The sequence below is a fragment of the Hirundo rustica genome, chromosome 1, assembly GCF_015227805.2.
Source record: "Hirundo rustica isolate bHirRus1 chromosome 1, bHirRus1.pri.v3, whole genome shotgun sequence".
In the NCBI taxonomy this organism is placed as follows: domain Eukaryota; kingdom Metazoa; phylum Chordata; class Aves; order Passeriformes; family Hirundinidae; genus Hirundo; species Hirundo rustica.
The window spans coordinates 8,140,270-8,157,301 of NC_053450.1; positions in this window are offsets into that span (position 1 = coordinate 8,140,270).

Below are 17,032 nucleotides of genomic sequence, written 5' to 3' on the forward strand. Positions count from 1 at the left end.
CTGGCCTTGAGTTCTTCCAGGGGTGGAACAGCCATTACTGCTCTGGACAATCTGTTCTGGTGTCTCACTATCCTTACAGTAAAGATTTTCTTCCTAATATCCAATCTAAACCTACTTCCTTCAGTGTGAACCCATTCCCCCTTGTCCTTTCTCTACATGCTCTTGTAAATAGTCTCTTCCATATTTCTTGTGGGCTCCCTTTGGGTACTGGAAGGCCACAATTGGATCACCCCTAAGCCCTCTCTTTTCCAGACTGAAAAATCCCAATTCTCTCAGCCTTTCCTCATAGGAGAGGTGCTCCAGCCCCCTGATGCTCTTGGTGGCCTCCTCTGGATTCACTCCAACAGGCTGAAATCCGCCCTGTGCTGGGGTCCTCAGAGATGGAGACAGCACTGCAGGTGGGGTCTCACCAGAGCAGAGCAGAGCAGAGCAGAGCAGAGCAGAGGGGCTGAGTCCCCTCCCTCACCTGCTGCCCATGATGCTCGGGATATGTTTGGGTTCCTGGGCTCCCACTGCATGTGGCTGAGTCATGTCCAGTCTCTCATCCACCAGTACCCCCAAGTCCTTCTTGGCAGGGCTGCTCAATCTGTCCACTCATCAAATCTATCTCTCTCCAATTTAGAGAGAGGGAAGTGGTGGGGGTCTGTTGTGTCAGAGCCTTTACAGCAAATGATATCTGTAGCCCTTCCCTTGTCCACTGATGTAGTCATTCCATCATAGAAGGCTACTGAGTTTGTCAGGCAGGACTTAGCCATGGTGACAATGTGCTGGCTGTCCTAAATCTTCTCCTTGTTTTCCATATACATTAGCATGGCTTCCAGGAGGATCTGCTCATGATCTTCCCAGGCAGAGGAGTGAGGCTGACGGGTGGGTAGTTCCCAAGGTCCTCCTTTGTATTTTTAAAGATGGGGACGATGTTTCCCTTTCTCCAATCATCCACCTGACTGCCATGACTTTTCAAATATCATGAAGAGTGTCTTGGCAACCACATCAGCCAATTCTCTCTGAAAGTATTTTGGTGATATCCAGCTGCCTGTTGCTCTTCAGCATCCCATTAGGGATCACAAACACTTTGGTACCCTTCACAGTTTTCCAGTTTTTACCTTTTCCTATTTGGCCCATATCTAGGCCATCATGGCTGTGAGAAGCATTGGGTCAGTCACCGGGAGGTTCATGTCCAAATGGATCTAGGTGACATCAGGTGAATTCAGAGTAAGTTCCTTAAGGAATTCATCCAGATCTAGAAGCTTTTTTAGTTTGCTATGAGGTCTTCAGCCTCAGTCATGATCCATTTCCTGAAGGAGCCCACCTTGAGCAGCAGGTTAACTCTCCTGAAGCCCCTGGTTGCAATCTTATTTGCTGCCTTTCTTTTCCCTCATCTGATACTGAACTCCATGATCTCATGGTCACTGCAGCCAAGGCTACTCCTGACGTGCACTTGTCCAACAAGGCTTCCCTGCTTGTTAGTGTGAGGGAGCAGCACACCATTTCTTATGGGATCCACAATTTTTGAAGCATAACCTCCATTTTTCTTGTGTAATAAAGAGACTTAAATGCCTAAAATACAACCTTCTATCTTCAAGTTTTGTAGTTGAAGAACCGCCTATAATGATTAATTATGCCAAGATGCTTATGGAGTAACATTTCATTAGCAGAGGTTCAGATTTGCATCACTGACAGCAAAAACATGTGCTGAAGCTGTGGAACACGGTAATTGAAATGAAGGGTTCAGAAGTCATTTTGAATTTGTAACTGATGTGAAGTACAAGTGAAAATCAGCTGATGCACACTTCATGCTGCACAGATCTCTCAATGAGAGTGGGTATAAATTCTGTTGGCTGCAATAGGGGAAATAAATACTGTACTGCTCTTGTAAAGAAGTGGTTTGATTGTAACAACCGCGTTGTAGGGAGACAGCACTTGCCTCCACCCTCTCTCCTAACCAACACTTAGCAGAGGCTAGAACTTCACTCTAAAATGGACGTGCAGCACCACCTCTCGTTGGGATTGCTTTCTGCAGCGTGATCCTTACAGTTTCCCTCCTTCCTCCTCTGTTTCAGGTCAGCCTTCCTAAGGCATCACCCGCCCCCTAGACAAGTGTAACAACAAACTGGGACAAGTAGGACAGTGTTTTGCTTTTATGAATCTGTAAAAGTGCAATTATTCTGCCTTCCTTGAAGGCTACAGGATCAATGTACTTGCGCCTCTCCTGTAGGGTGTTACCACTTACATCACTCAGACTAGACAGAACAGTCCACTTGGGCAAACTGCCCATGAGAACCCTTTGCGTGTTGGTATCCCAGGAGTACTCCAGACATGCCAAGGTCCATGCCATATAACCTCTGCCGTGGTGTAACCCTGGCCAGCAATTAAGCCCCACACAGGCACCTGTTCTCTCCCCCAGCTGGATGATGGACAGAATTGGAAGAGTGGGAGTGAGAGGATTCCTGAGTTGAGATAAAGACAGTTTAATAGGTAAAGCAAAAAACTGAGCACAGAAGCAAAGTGAACCAAGGAATTCATTCAGTGCTTCCCGCGGGCAGGCAGGGGTCAGCTATCTGTAGGAAAGCAGGGCTCCATTGTGCATAGCAGTGACTTGAGAAGGCAAACACCATCACTCGGAACGTCTCCCCTTCCTTCCTCTTCCCCAGCTTTACGTGCAGCACCATATGACCTGGAATATACCTGTGGGGTCAGCTGGGGTCACAAGTCCTTGCTGTGGCCCCTCCCATCTCCTTCTGTCCTGGTTTCTGTGAGGAGCAGAAAAAGCCTTGTCTCTGTGTGAGCCCTGCTCAGTGATAACGAAAACTTCTCTGTGTCATCAATGCTGTTTTCCAGCACAAATCCAAAACTCAACCCCATACCAGCTGTAACCTTTAACCCAGCTGAAGCAGTACAATATCTTAAATGAAACTAGAGGAAACGGAGCCATTTTCTCTATTGAGAGGTAAGGATGCACATTTAGCTGCTTTGCCAAGGGGGTAGATGTAGCAGGGAAAGGAACCTCTTACATTTGATCTGCTAACATCAAAAAAGTGATAAGGGTAACAGGCTTGTATGGAGCTGTGTTTTTCATATAATTCAGCCATCCGGATGATGTTAACTAGCTGTAATTTTAAATTATTTTTTCCTTGAAAGTCACTATTTTGGTATAAGATAGAGCCTTGTTTTGGGCTGGACTTTTCCTTAACAAACATTAAAGGAATAAAAACTTCTCTGAATAAAGAGGAGTGTTTTCTTAGACAACATCAAAGCCTTTTAGCATGTAAACAGTAAAAAAACCTCAACATGGATCCATGGCAATTCAGACACCTACAAATATAAAAAATAAAATAAACCTAGAAAAATTTAGAACTTTCTAGAGACTACATGAGACTATCTTTTAACTTTTGTCTATTTTTGTGCAATATTGTCAAGAACTAGCTCTGTTTTAGCAGCATATGTTAACAGGTATCATTGCAGACTGACTGGCATAATCAGTATTTTTAGGCAGTTTCTTCTCTCACTTTCAAATTAGTTAGTGGTCATTAATGAAATTAAAAACAAACAAACAGACAAAAACAAAAAACCAAGAAAACCCCAAACCCTCAATGATGAGGCAGTATAAATAATCCAAAATGTGCAGATTCAGAAGAAAATTGATTGTCTATACAACTCATTTATTTCACAAAGAAACATGAGCTCAGAACTTTGATGACTGGATGCTTAACTACTCAACCTCCTGGCTAACTAGATCCTAATAATAGCATTATTTTTCTGAGAAAGTCCTAGTGGCAAAAATTTTTTAGAACACTGAACTCCATGCTGACTTTCATGAAAGAGAAAAAAATAAGATTTTCTCTTATTACAGAGCCTGCTATGGGAAGAGGTAAATAGGTGCTTTTAGGTAGCATGAATGGTATTGTATAATGATACAACCATAATTTTATTCTGCTAACAAGACATACGACTGTGGGATGTCAGAATTTTTTGCATGTTGTCTGTCACAATCCAGTCTTGTGCAGATAACATACTAAAATGCCACAGACTGATTCACACTTTAGAGGAAAAGAATCGTTTAGAGTATATGTACCAAACTTTTGGTTGTGGGCTCAGAAAAATAAATAATTTATCATTTTTATTTTATAGGCTATTAAAAATATGATGACTAATTAGAAGGAAAAAATGAAGCTTCATTATTGATTGAACTGAGCTGCATACTAATGCATTATCAAAAGGATTTGGGAAGAAGAGATGCATTAAATTAGTGACAACAAACTTGAAAGTTTCTAAAAAGTGATTCTAAATAATGAATTTTGGAGATTCTAAAAAATTAAAAATAACTCAATCTTGTGAACATGTGCTGTCCTTATGCAATCAAAAATCCCACAGAAACAAGAAGTTTGCCTACAAAAAGGAAAACTTCAGGACTTAGGAAATGAAATCAGATGGAGAAAGGATAAGCATTTTATAAAAAATGATCCAATCTGAAAAATCATTTCTCAAGTTGAAGGTGTAGTCTAATCCTTCCTAATAGACATTATTTTCAAATCCTGGCTTCTGCACCTTACTCTTTGAAACAATGATAGTGCTTTACAAAGAAAGATGATACCATAAATCTTGCCATTCTAACTCCACATATGTTTGTCTCCTGTAAAATGGATCCATTCCCATGACTTTATAATCTGTGTTTTGTTTTCATGAAGCAAAGAGATAGGAGGGAACTATGAACTATTTAGTGACTTTTCTTCCACTGCCCAGCTCCAGGGAAGAGGGAAATTCACATCTGTCCAAAGGTGATGGGCTGAGGCACTACTCACCTGGGTGTTTTGCTGGGCCAGTAACTGCAGATGATTTTTGTGCTTGGGAGACAACACAGACCCCTACTACTCACTTATTACTAGCTGTGCTTTGTGCTGTGCTTCATGCCTTCAACACTTAAGTTACAACTTGTTGCCATATTATATGAGCTTCTGTGAGATGTTTACAGTTCTGATTAAATTTTCCCACAGTTTCCTGATGTAAACATCTTGTTTTTCCACGTCTTTCTGATGATAATCAACTGATGGATTTCTAACCTGGCCAGTAGGATGGAGAGGTGGTAGCCTTGTTCTCCAATCCTGTGTCATTCTTCAAAACCTATAAAGCCAGGTCTTTGTAAACAATAAATTCTTTCCTTCTTCAGCCTTCATTTTGTGTAGAGCCAAATCTGTGAGCATTTACTTGTGCCCACTAGCACCACAACAACTATCTTTTATTTTCCTGGAACAGCTCTAGCAAGTCCAGCAGGAGAGAAAGTTCAATTGAAGGAAGAAAGCTTAAAGAGCTGAAGATAAACCTGGTTAGCAGAGAAAAAGGAATACAAGACCTGTGATTCTGCCCATCAATACCAGCTTGCAGAAGGACTTGAAACAGAGAAATCTGTCAACAGCTGCTGTGTGAGATTCAAACAAGTGTCGAAGTGTTCAGCTCCTCTCAAATCCCCTGCCACTGCTGTAATCTTCTTCAGTCAGTCTCCTGCTTATTTATGGACTTGAAAATTTCATGGTGGTCCTCTTGCTGAAATGCCCATGTAATGAGATTCTGCCAGTTCTGCTCTGTTCCTTGTCCCTCAGACAAGGAAATGGGACACATGTCCCAAAACGCCATCCTCTGGAGGAACCAGATCTCATCAATCATTAGAAAACACTGAAATTAAGGAAATAATTTTGAGGAGAAAAAAACAAAAACAAAACCCAAAACAACAACAACAACCATTCATACATACATAGCTGTATTAGGAGAAAGTATAGCTTTTAATTTTCTTATACATGCTCAATGACTTTGCAAAAACAACAACAACAACAAATATATATATATATATATATATATATATATCCTCATCATATCCAGTTTTTGCAGACCTATGCATTCACCTTTAGTGCCAGTTTGCTGAGAGGTGCAGGAGGATGGAATGCAACTGGTGTGTAACAAACTTATGCTCAAATGTTCACAGAGGAGTAACAATGCTTCCTCACTCCTGTAGTTGTACCTTTCTCTTGGACTTTTTCTGGGTTGGTTTTCCTTTGTTTGCCACAGGGGTAGAGGAGCACAATCTCACTGGCCCTTCTGAAATCCTGCAGATCTGAGGCAGAAACAATAAGATTCACAAAGGAACACAAGTAAGGTTCAGATCAAGCAAAAAACACAATCATTTTTAAAGAGGAATTATAAAATTATTTTGGAAATACCTGTGAAGACTTCTCTGCTTCGAAGTGCAAAATAAATTGATTGTATAGAGCATCAGTAGTCTCAGGCAAAATTAAGCTTTCAGGGAGGCTTAATGGTAGAAAGCATAATGGTATTTAAATTACAGGGACATAAAGGACAGAGCTATCAACAAGTGAACAAAAAACAGAACCCATGAAGAAAACTCCCAGAGCAAAGTACAGTTATTTCATCCCATTAAGGGATTCAGCTTCTTCTTAATTTTTGAAACAGATGGTATGACAAGATTGGCAATGCTTTGCAGCATGAGCATCATCTAACTCATTCAGAGCCGAGCTGAAAATAACAAAATTAAGCTCAGCATGGAAAAAGACTCAAGCTAACCCATGTGTGGGGAAAGAAATTCAAAACAAAGAGATGGAAACAAGAAGAAACCTGGAAAACAAGTGTGCTAAAGAAGGCCGAGGAATGGGTGGCCCTCAGATCATGTCTACTTAACCAGGCAAGGTGTTTCAACTGTGCAGACTGGAATTATTCAAACTGGGACATGACTGGCACGTTGTGACTTGAACTTTTACATTTAGCCAATAAATTGGTTATTGCACTGCTTTTAATGATGAGAACTCCCTGGAGCTTGAGTTTCTGTCCCTTTGTTAAAATTTTCCACACTCTCCTGACCTTCTCCATGGCAGACATGAAGCACCATATCTTATGGTTCAGAAAGTTTGCAAATTCTGTCAGAGCTGCAGGTTGCTCTTTTTCCTCTTTCCTTCTCCCCAGAAGGTCTGATCCAGTTCCACAGTGCTGCCTTTGGAAGCGCCAGCACTGAGCACTGTGTGTTTGTGTGTTTATCATGAACAAATAAATATACATCTGGTCCTTCTGCATGATCAGACAATGTGACAGAACCCTCTTTTTCTGTCCAAAATATTTGGAGGATTTTGTGCCTTTCCTTTATCATGGATCTTTATTTTATTTATTTATTTATTTATTTTATTTTATTTTTAGCAATACATCAGCAGTTGCTATACGTTACATCCCCTCAGTACATTCAGGTATAACTAGTTATGCGTAGTAATTGAACATATCCTTTACTAATTTTTGTGTGGTTGAAAAATGGTGCTAATTGTAACTCATGCAGAAATTTGATAGCTGTGAGTAATTCCATGTTTCAGGACTTGTGGTTTTTGTCCTTTTACTGTTTGCTTCCTTAACAGTTGAGCTTCACATTGAGACCAGCCAAAGTATAATCAACAATAAAATGAAGGAAAAGTGTTTAAGCCAAAAAGCATCAGCCTGTGGGATTTGTTAACCTTTAGGAAATTTGTTCTGGACATTTAGTAGATTTAATTTTGTTCGGAAAGAAGGATTATAAACATACACACTAAAGAATCTGTGTGAAAATTATTTCCCATTTCAATTCAAGATATAAGAATAACAACTTTTATTATGGGCCAGGGTTTAGATTTTCCATTAACACAGCAGTTACCAAGGAAAAGCTTTGTATTAGGTTAGTAAAGAATTGTTACATGAGTAACAGATATTTGATACTTTCTGAATAATACCTCATGTTCCAAATTAAAAGTAGCCTTTTACAGAAAGTTTCTCTTTCTGACTTGGTTTCAAGTCATTACAAGGACTTATTAAAATACACTGTTTTTGAAAACTCCCTAAAACAGCAAAGGAAGTGTCAATCAGACAGAACATCATCCTTAAGGTACTGCTTTGCAATTTATATGACTTCTAAAATGCAAATCTGCTTTTGTTTTTAAACTGACAATATGTCCCGGACTTTCATTTTTTTGCAGCATTACAGGCAACTTTGAAGTGCTGGGAGTTGCTTTGGTATGTGGAAAGGGATGATCATGGGGATACATCCCATCATTGCCTCCCAGGATGTAAATGCTGTGTGTCTGCCCTTGTCAGCACAGAGGTTCACTGAGGGAACTAATGTGTACAAATGCAAGAAACTGCTGGCAAATCCTCATGGCAAATTTAACAGAATGTAGCATATGTAACACCCTGGTTGGCTGCACAGGTCCTTGGTGGATAAATGCCTGTGCTGAGGCAGACGTCCTGGGCAAAATACCAGAAGGTTGCAGTGATGTAACTGCAACAGCAGTGCAGAGTGGAGAGTAACATCAGGTTAATTTTCACCTGTTGCTTGTGGAGTCCATCTGTATCCCACTCAGGAGTATGTCCTTCTACCTTCCTAGAGAGGCTAGAGCCTTTCATCTCTCCTGCTCATGCTTTTAAATACTCATTATATCCCTGGACATAGATCTAGATCAGTGTCCTGACCACAGTCACTGGAGAATGTTTCAGAATGTTTCAGAATGTATGCACTGAACATAGTGCAAAGTATAAAAAGGTCAAACTGAAATAGTGCTAAATGAGGATATTAGGAGTATTTACTAGCCAAACATAGGATTTGCCTAACAAATCCAAAACTGTTCAAATACTTCTGTCGTGTAGATCATTTTATTAAGAAGAAAAAGATATTGATTTGTTCTTCCAAACTGCTGTATTTTCCTGATCTGTTTGTTCAGCTTATAAGCTGCAGTATCAGAGGGGGCATTCATCAAGGGTGAGCCAACCAATACCCTGACACAGTGTGATGCCCTGGAGTGCCCCTGGGAATGCCACTGTCCCTGCTGCCTCCCTCCCCAGGCAGGGGAATCAGCCTGCTGGAGCAGGGCTCAAAGCAGACAGGGTAGCAGGCTGCACACAGCCTTCCCTTGCTGCAGCCCTGACGGAGCTGGGGTCACCAGGGAATGAAACCATGCCTATAACTAGTGAAGCAATATATCAAAGCTCACCTATGATCTTCTCTCCCTTTAATGGCTGGACCATCTGAAGCACTGCTGGCACTGTTAGACCTCTGCTTCCAAAGGGAGCTTGTATCTGGCAGGTTTGCTTGACTGAATAAAAAGTTAGTTGATTGAATTTTTTATTCCTGCCGCTTTGAAAGTCTGTTTGTTCTGACTCCATTACCAAGCAGTGATGAAATACCCTCAGCACACAATGATTTCAGGACAGAGAGGAATTTCACATCATGGTGGCTGGACTGTAATCTTTCCCCTTCATGATTACTGCCTGGCTGCTTTTTTCCTCCTCCCTCCTTCACTCTTAGTCCCCAAATCTCCTTCCTTCCCTCTTCTCCCTTATGAAAGGATAGATATTCCCTCTCCAATTCTTTCTAAACTAAGGGGAGATATTGCATACTAAGTTACATTTAGTATTCTGGCTCTAATCTAACCAAAACACAACCAAGGAGGGTTTTATCTACCCATGGAAATCTTTATGTGACTCCAGGGACTAATAATGAATATTCAGCTGCTCAGTTATGTACTATGGAAACAGAGGTGGATAACCCAAGGGAAAGAGAAATAAAAGGCCTAATCAAAGGAAAGAGATAACTTGAAGATAAATGTGACAGAAACATGAAGCAGAGAATTACAAAAGGCTCTTCCAGATTGCAGAGGTGTGGAAGAGAAAGATTTTTCCCCACAAAATATAAAATACTGCGAAGAATCACAGAGGTCAGGAAAAATATTTCTGCTGTCACAGGTATGGCCCTCCAATTAAAAAATACTTTGGGGTTTGTCCCATTGGGATGGAGACATTCAGCTGCTTCCCTTCTCCCTAGATCTGGCTCATCCATTTCACCTAGGACAGCGACTCAGGGAGCAAGAGGTGCCTTAGTGCTTTCAAGCCCAGGCTGCCCCTGTGCAGAGCATGCCCTGAGCTGGTCCTGCCTCACTTCCCTGAGAGCCCGGAACAAGGAGCAGACACCTGCTTGCACAAACACCTGGATCTCTCCTAGTGGGAATGGCTGGTGCTCTCACATCCGTGTTATCTGCTAGGAAAAGGAATGTGCCCTGCCCGGCAAATCTGATCCCACAAATAACATATTTGACCCACTTTTTAAAGCTGTTGAGCTAGATTAAATGAATTGTCCATAACAAAACCAGCAGCAATGGATAAAAAGCTTTCCCACCTGAAAACCGTGTCTCTGTGCTGTTCTGTCAGAAGCCTGATTTGAATTCTATTTCCTTAACATATTAATAACAGGCCACAGCCCCAGAAAATTACTCTTTCTTTTCTGTTGGAAATTAAACTGGAACATTTTAGCCTTCTGTGCCTGTGAAGGGTTTCCTTGCTGGGTATTGGGGGACTACACTGAAATTACTTTGCAGATTCTTCTTCCTCAGTTTGGAATTTGTGAATGATCAGCAGGTGGTTTTCGGACATCAATCAGGAACTGCTCTTTAACTGAATTATTTAGATGAGAGACCCAAATCATAGTCTCAATTTCTCTAAAAAAAAGCCTGTAAAAGCTGCTTTCAGATTGAAATATGATGTTTCAGGTTTTGGGATTGCACCTGAATAGCCTTGTAAAACATATTCACCAATCAGCTACATATCTGGGGAGCGTGCCCCCCAGAGCCTCTCTGAATTTAGAAATTAAAAATCAAAATCCATTTACTCAAGTCCCCAAGCAAAGCAATTTGGGCTTTGATTTCTTTTAGCATCTTTTGGCTGATTTATGCTATGATTAAAATTTTTGTTGCTGATGATGCATTATGCATGCAGTAGCTGATGAAATAACATCACAGTAAAATCTAAAAATAGAGCCATTCAAGTATCCTTTAAAGAAAACCTGACATGAATACTAGCTCGCACATCAATGAAACTGAGCTGCAGAAGCAAATTTCACTTACCCACACTTCATGCAGAATTGAAAGCCCAGACAGATCCCTGTTGTGCACGTTTCTACCATCTAAATTTCAGATATGATTTGATTTAGTTTAATTTAATGAGACAGGAAGAGTGGTGAGATGTACACTGAGTTCTTCTGTACAGCACAAGTTGATAGTTTTACCCATTTTGTCCTTTCCAGTTAATGTGTTGCAGCTGGCTGGTCATGGCTGCTCCTCAGCAGACCTGTGGGTACCACATCAAGGCAGGGGTAGCATTTCAAAACAGCTTTTATTTTCCCTCAAATAAGAGAATGAAGCTACTCAGCCTTATCGATATCATCAGAGGGAAATGTCTTTCTCTCTTTCAAGCTATAAGCAGCCACAGCCTAAACATCTGCTCTCTGCCTCCATCATTTATTCTCTCTTTGATTTGAAAATGTACATAGGAGGGTTCAGGGCTCGAGGCTGACACCTATAACCTGCCCACTGGTGTCCTAGCAGAAGGATTGGCTGCCTTCTTGAATCACTGCGGACCCTAAAATCCATTGTTGTGTCCCCTTCCCACGGAATGGACACACCTGAGGAGGGGAAAACTTCATTCAGCCTCTTTCAGGATGATGAGGAAGGTAATGAGTGTGTGTGTGATCAGCTGAAAAGATCTGCACACGTGTTTTAACCTGTGTATTCACTGAGTGGACATGCTCTGTGGGTGTGAGAGCTGTGCAAAGATGATAGAGGATCCACTCGTTCTTGGCAGCACATCACTTCAATTGTGCCCCCTTCAAGTAATTTGAAAGGGGAAGAAAGAAGTTAAAAAATTATGGAAAAGGGATTCCTCAAGTTCAGGCACAGAATAATAGAGGTGAAACATACAGGAAACGTGAATTACAACTAGACAAATGAATATTGTTTGGAAAGAGGAGAGTGATGGAAAAATCAATGTGACTTCTGGTCGCTTCCCCTCCCAGAGCCCAAGCAATCTTCGAAGCTTTTCCAGAGTGTGCTTTAAAGTTTGACTCAATTCTGACATTGCTCTCCTCCCCTATGCAGTTAACCCTGAAGGATCTGGGTCTCCTTTTGAAGAATGCCTGGTGAGATTTATTATTTTGGCTTCAGTGTGAGAGTAACTGCTGTCAGCACATGGGGATCAACAGTGGGCTTTGGTTTTGAACACAGCAGTTATAAACAGACCTGCCTATAGAGAGCAGGGAGTTGACCTCGCAAACACTGTGCACTGTACTGAGTTCAGCTCGCTCCTTAGTGACAGGATTTATTTGTTTTACTTCTCTATCTTCTGCAGTGAAAGACTCTGACAGAATATCAATGCAATGTGTTATTTCTCAGGCATTTCAAGACTGCCTTCCCCTGCAATCGTGATTTCATCACTCTGAGACTTGCAAAAAAGGAACTTTTTTGCTTTTTCCCTCTGCAGCACGTAGTGTCTCTAGCTGGATCCTTTGAAGCACATTTGCAGCATTTAAGTAAGCTTTCACTGCTTCACACACAGAAAAGCTACAGGCTGTCATTAAGTGTCTGTAGGACCATTAGCCTATTAGCATTCAGCAAAGCAGAGCTGACTTTAATTATTTCATTTGCAGTTGCTGCTTCCAGTGTGGTTTGTCTGGAATTCCGCAGCCGTGGTGGTTAATGACTATAGCCCAGCCCGGGAGAGCAGCAATGGGGCAGAGAGGCTTGAACCTCTCCTCGTGCCATGCCTGATTCCTACCATTTAAAACGGATCAAATGAGGGCTCCACAGCGTCTGCTGGCACCTCCACGTTGAATATTATAAACAGTGTTTAATGCATGCAGATTCACCTCCCGATGGTGAGTAACAGGGGCTACAGCAGCCTGTTATTTAATAGAAGGTGACAGAACCGCTTCTTCTGCTCAGATTGTGTGGGTCTGTACTTGCAGAGCTGAAAGCTCCAGGTTTATTCCCAGTTAATGACAGCAGCACTAGTGCCTGTGCATATGCATTATTTACATAGAAACAAAATTAAAACTTTGACAGAGGAGAATATTTTAGGTAGATTGTTTCTGCTTTCAGAAAGCAGTGGGAAGCAGTGATGCCATAACTGAGAGAATAACATGGTTAAATCCATCTTTGATACACCCAGAAGTGACAATGCAATTTTGCCAAGGGTCAAAGTATTCTAGATCTGTTCCTAACTAATGAGCTAGAGATCCATCTCCCGTCAAATAAGGTACTTCCACACTATGAAATTTTGAAAATTACATGAAATCCATAAAATGTAGCTGCATCCTGATAGTCTTTTTCAAATTATTCACATCCACAGAGAAGATAAATCCATCAAGCAGAATGTCATTTATTTTTCTATGAATCTGACAATTTAAACAGTATGCAGTTGAGATTGTGGTAAGTTGGATTGCTTGCTGGTTTTGTCCTAAATTTATAGAAATCAGATAAGAGCTCCTTTCTAGCCTATTCTTTCCCTGATGTACATTCTTAAACATTGGAGTAAAATATTTCCTTTCGAGCAACCAAGACAAGAATATCAAATATCTATTAAGAAACTAATTTGGGCCCCTGAAGTGTTACTAGAAACACAAATACCTCTAGGATTAAACTAATATAAAATTTTCAGTAGTTTTAGAAGTAAAACTTATGGGCATAATTATTGGAAAGTCTTGTCTATTATGGGGAAGGTAAAAAAATATTCACCCATGCTCGTATTATTGGCAAATGTGTTTTTATATTTGGAATCAGCTATTAAAGTACAGCTGTTTATGAAGATTTACACTGAAATTCTTTTTCTGCTCTACTTCCTTCCGAGAAAATGGATTTTTCAGAACAAATATTTTCATAAGACTATTTCAGGTAAGATGGCATTTCCACTCAGTTACATGAGACCCATTCCCCAGCAGTCCTCAGGGACATGGCAAGCTAAATATTGTTCTTAAGCATACCTGATTCTCACTACTGTGCCATGTTCTGAATGTTTCTCTTGTTTCTCCCTTTCTCCATTCTTTGTCCAAATCTTGGCTTTATTATGACGTGAATTGATACAGTATTTCAGTTTCTAAAGTGAAACCTTTTGCATCCATTTTGAGTTTACAAGTTAAATCCCAAACTACTGAGAGCAGCCAGAATTTTATTATAGATTTAATATATGTACTACAGCTCAGAAACCTAATGGTATAATGTATGGTCCTGTTCCATTTAAAGTGTTTAAATGCTCCAACTTATGCTCCAACCTCATTCCACTTAAACGATCCTTGTTATGACTACTCCACCAATTCTGACTATCTGAAAAAAAGAGAGTATAATTTACTGTTTAAAGGCAAAATATTTGGACTGGAGACACACCTGGAGAAAGGATTCTAATGCCAACCTGTCCTCAAGGGAGGGCAGTGTCCTCTGACTCCTTCCATAGGTGCCCATAGTGGCCCCTCTGAGGGTCTCAGGCAGGAAGACAGGCAGGGGAAGACACTCCTCTTGGACAGTGTATTTCAGTAGTTTGGGGAAATAAACATCAAATCCAGCACTTCATCCCACAAACTGCAAATCCCTGACAGTCAGGTCACAGAACCATGGCTTGGTATGATCCTGCATTAGATTGTTTACCAAGCTTTTAGTTTTTGGGGTGGCTCTAATAATATGTGAGATGCACAGTTGTGAGGTGTTTTAGTGCAAAAACACAGTTCTTCTAGAATAGAATGAAAGAGAACATTTTCAAAGCTGATCTGGCCAAAAAGGCCAGAAGATCACCTGTGTATGGACATAATTAGCTATTGCCAGCTCATGAAAACACCTGTGTGTGTGATTACACAGGAGCAGGTGCTTCAAAGTGGCCCTAAATAGGGACTGCAGACCTAAGGTCTCTTTGGGCAGCTGGGCTCTGACACAGCACTTAGCTCAGTGTTTATGAAAAAAGGCATTCAGGTAGACAAAAAGTATCAAATTATGTTTATCATGGAAAAGGAGATAAGTTCCCTTTTTTTTCCAAATGGTGCTTCAGATTCACTGGATGCTCAGCACAAGTCAGAATTACACTGGAGGGCAGAAGTCTGCTGCTGCTGGATCAACAAAGCCTCTCTGGGTCTGATAGCTGAGTAATTAAGAAAGACAGTGCTTCTGTCAAACCTCTTTTTACCATTAATTGCATCGGGGCTATATTTACAGCTGTTACATAACCTTAAAGGTTGCTTTATGATATACAATATAATGAAAAACCCAGAAGGTTGCCAGCTTAAATAATATTTAATACGTGTGTTAAAATGAGTTATCTATCTCTATTTATTTATGTTATTACATTCCTGGGACTTGGGCAATCTTCATTTTGGTTTATTTACAGTTTTATAATAAATTTTGCCGCAGTATGGAGCTAAATTATTTTTTTAAATACTCATACAGATTGGATTATTACTCAAAAGTAGAACCAAAAATCAACAGATGTAAGCGATATATTTAAACTAATTTCCATCACAGCAGAAGCAGGCACATGGCATGTGGATTCTTTTTCCTGTACCAACCATCTGATCTCTGCCTGTGATCATTAATTTAGCACATACTGTATTGTATTTTTAAATACATCTCAAAACAAATGAACACATGCTCCAGTGTTCAAACTCCAATCATTCTGTGGTGGGTAACCTTTATTTTAAGACTATGTGGACCCAGACAGCCAGCAGCAGTATTTATCGGTGAAATGACTAATGGCCCAGTTCTGCAGATGTTGAAATTGCTACATGATGGTTGCATTTTATCAGCAATCACTGAATGTCAAGGGTGGAATTTAAGATCTGCTACAAATTGATCTCTATAGTAAGAGATAAGTGTCGGGGAAAAGGGGGTGAGACCATACCCTTGTCAGTGGGTTTGGTGAGCAGCAACTTATGAGTTGTTTTTGGATCTCCCACCAGCTGGACTTCTATCAAATACCAGCTAAAAGCTGAGCCATAGCTTTGTCTTATAATGTGCATTTCTAAAGAACTGGACAATAACAACTCCTGAACATTGTGAAACAGAGCAAATAAAATATGAACAAATGTATTTTTATGAGCTGTTCCCTTCACATTAGCAAGATGGCTCTCAGGAGTCTTGTTACTTCTATTACAAAGATGTGCAGTTTGAAACTTTTGTTGGAAAGGAAAACTGTCTGTTGTTCACGTGCAGAAATTGCATATATTTACACTTATTTCAGGTCCTTGCAGAGGAGGCTTCTGAGTCATGCAGCTTTTTACTTCATTAGCAACCATATTGCCACAATGAGTGATATTAAAACTACAGGAACAGCACAAATATTTCAAATATTATTGCCAGGAAAGACAGCAAATTTGCTACTGCCTGGTGCCTGTTCTAGGGCCTGAAAAAGGAGACTGAGCAGCTGCTGCTGAGGGAGCTGCTGACATTTGTATAGAGGTTTGTTAGTAGTTACTGTTGGGCAGGTAAGGGGAAGCTTTCTAGCATTATTAAATGCTATCCATTTTTATAACTTCTCTGAGGTTCTGAGCATGGAACTCTAAAGAAGCACAGCTCTTTATCTTCTTTCTTTAGCCACCACTTGGCTTCTGAGATGGTGGTAAAAGAATGGACAAAGCATAGAATCATGGAGACCAGTGAGGTTTTCTAAGGGTTCTTAATGCACTTGTAGTCAATGGCATCACTGACAGCTGAAAGGCAAAATAAAATCCCTATTAACTCAATCACATATACTGAACCTGTGTCTGTTTTCTAATATCTTAATGAATGTAGCAGTGTAGACTCCAGAATCTTAAACTTTAACAAGCTGATATTTGGGAGGGAGGGAATGAAGGAAGAAAAAAAGAGAGAGAGAGAGAGAGAAAGAAAGAGAAAGAGAGAGAGAAAGAAAGAGAAAGAGAGAGAAAGGATATGACTATTCCTGCCTTATGTAGAGAAAATTGAGATATATGTTGAGATATATAGTGACGACATTGAAATTCTCCCAAAAAGCACAGAATAAGGAGGAGATTACAAGGTGCTCAGGCTTTTTTAGAGAGCAGGTGAGATCTTCACAGTGGGTCTGATCTATTGCCTGGCAGAAAAACAGCTTCTCCACAGCCCAGCTGAGCACTGTGTAAAGAGATGTGCCCAACAAACAGAGCCATGCCCTCCAGCTTGGGTGGGCACTCTGGAGGGTGTGGGGTAAGAGAAGGATA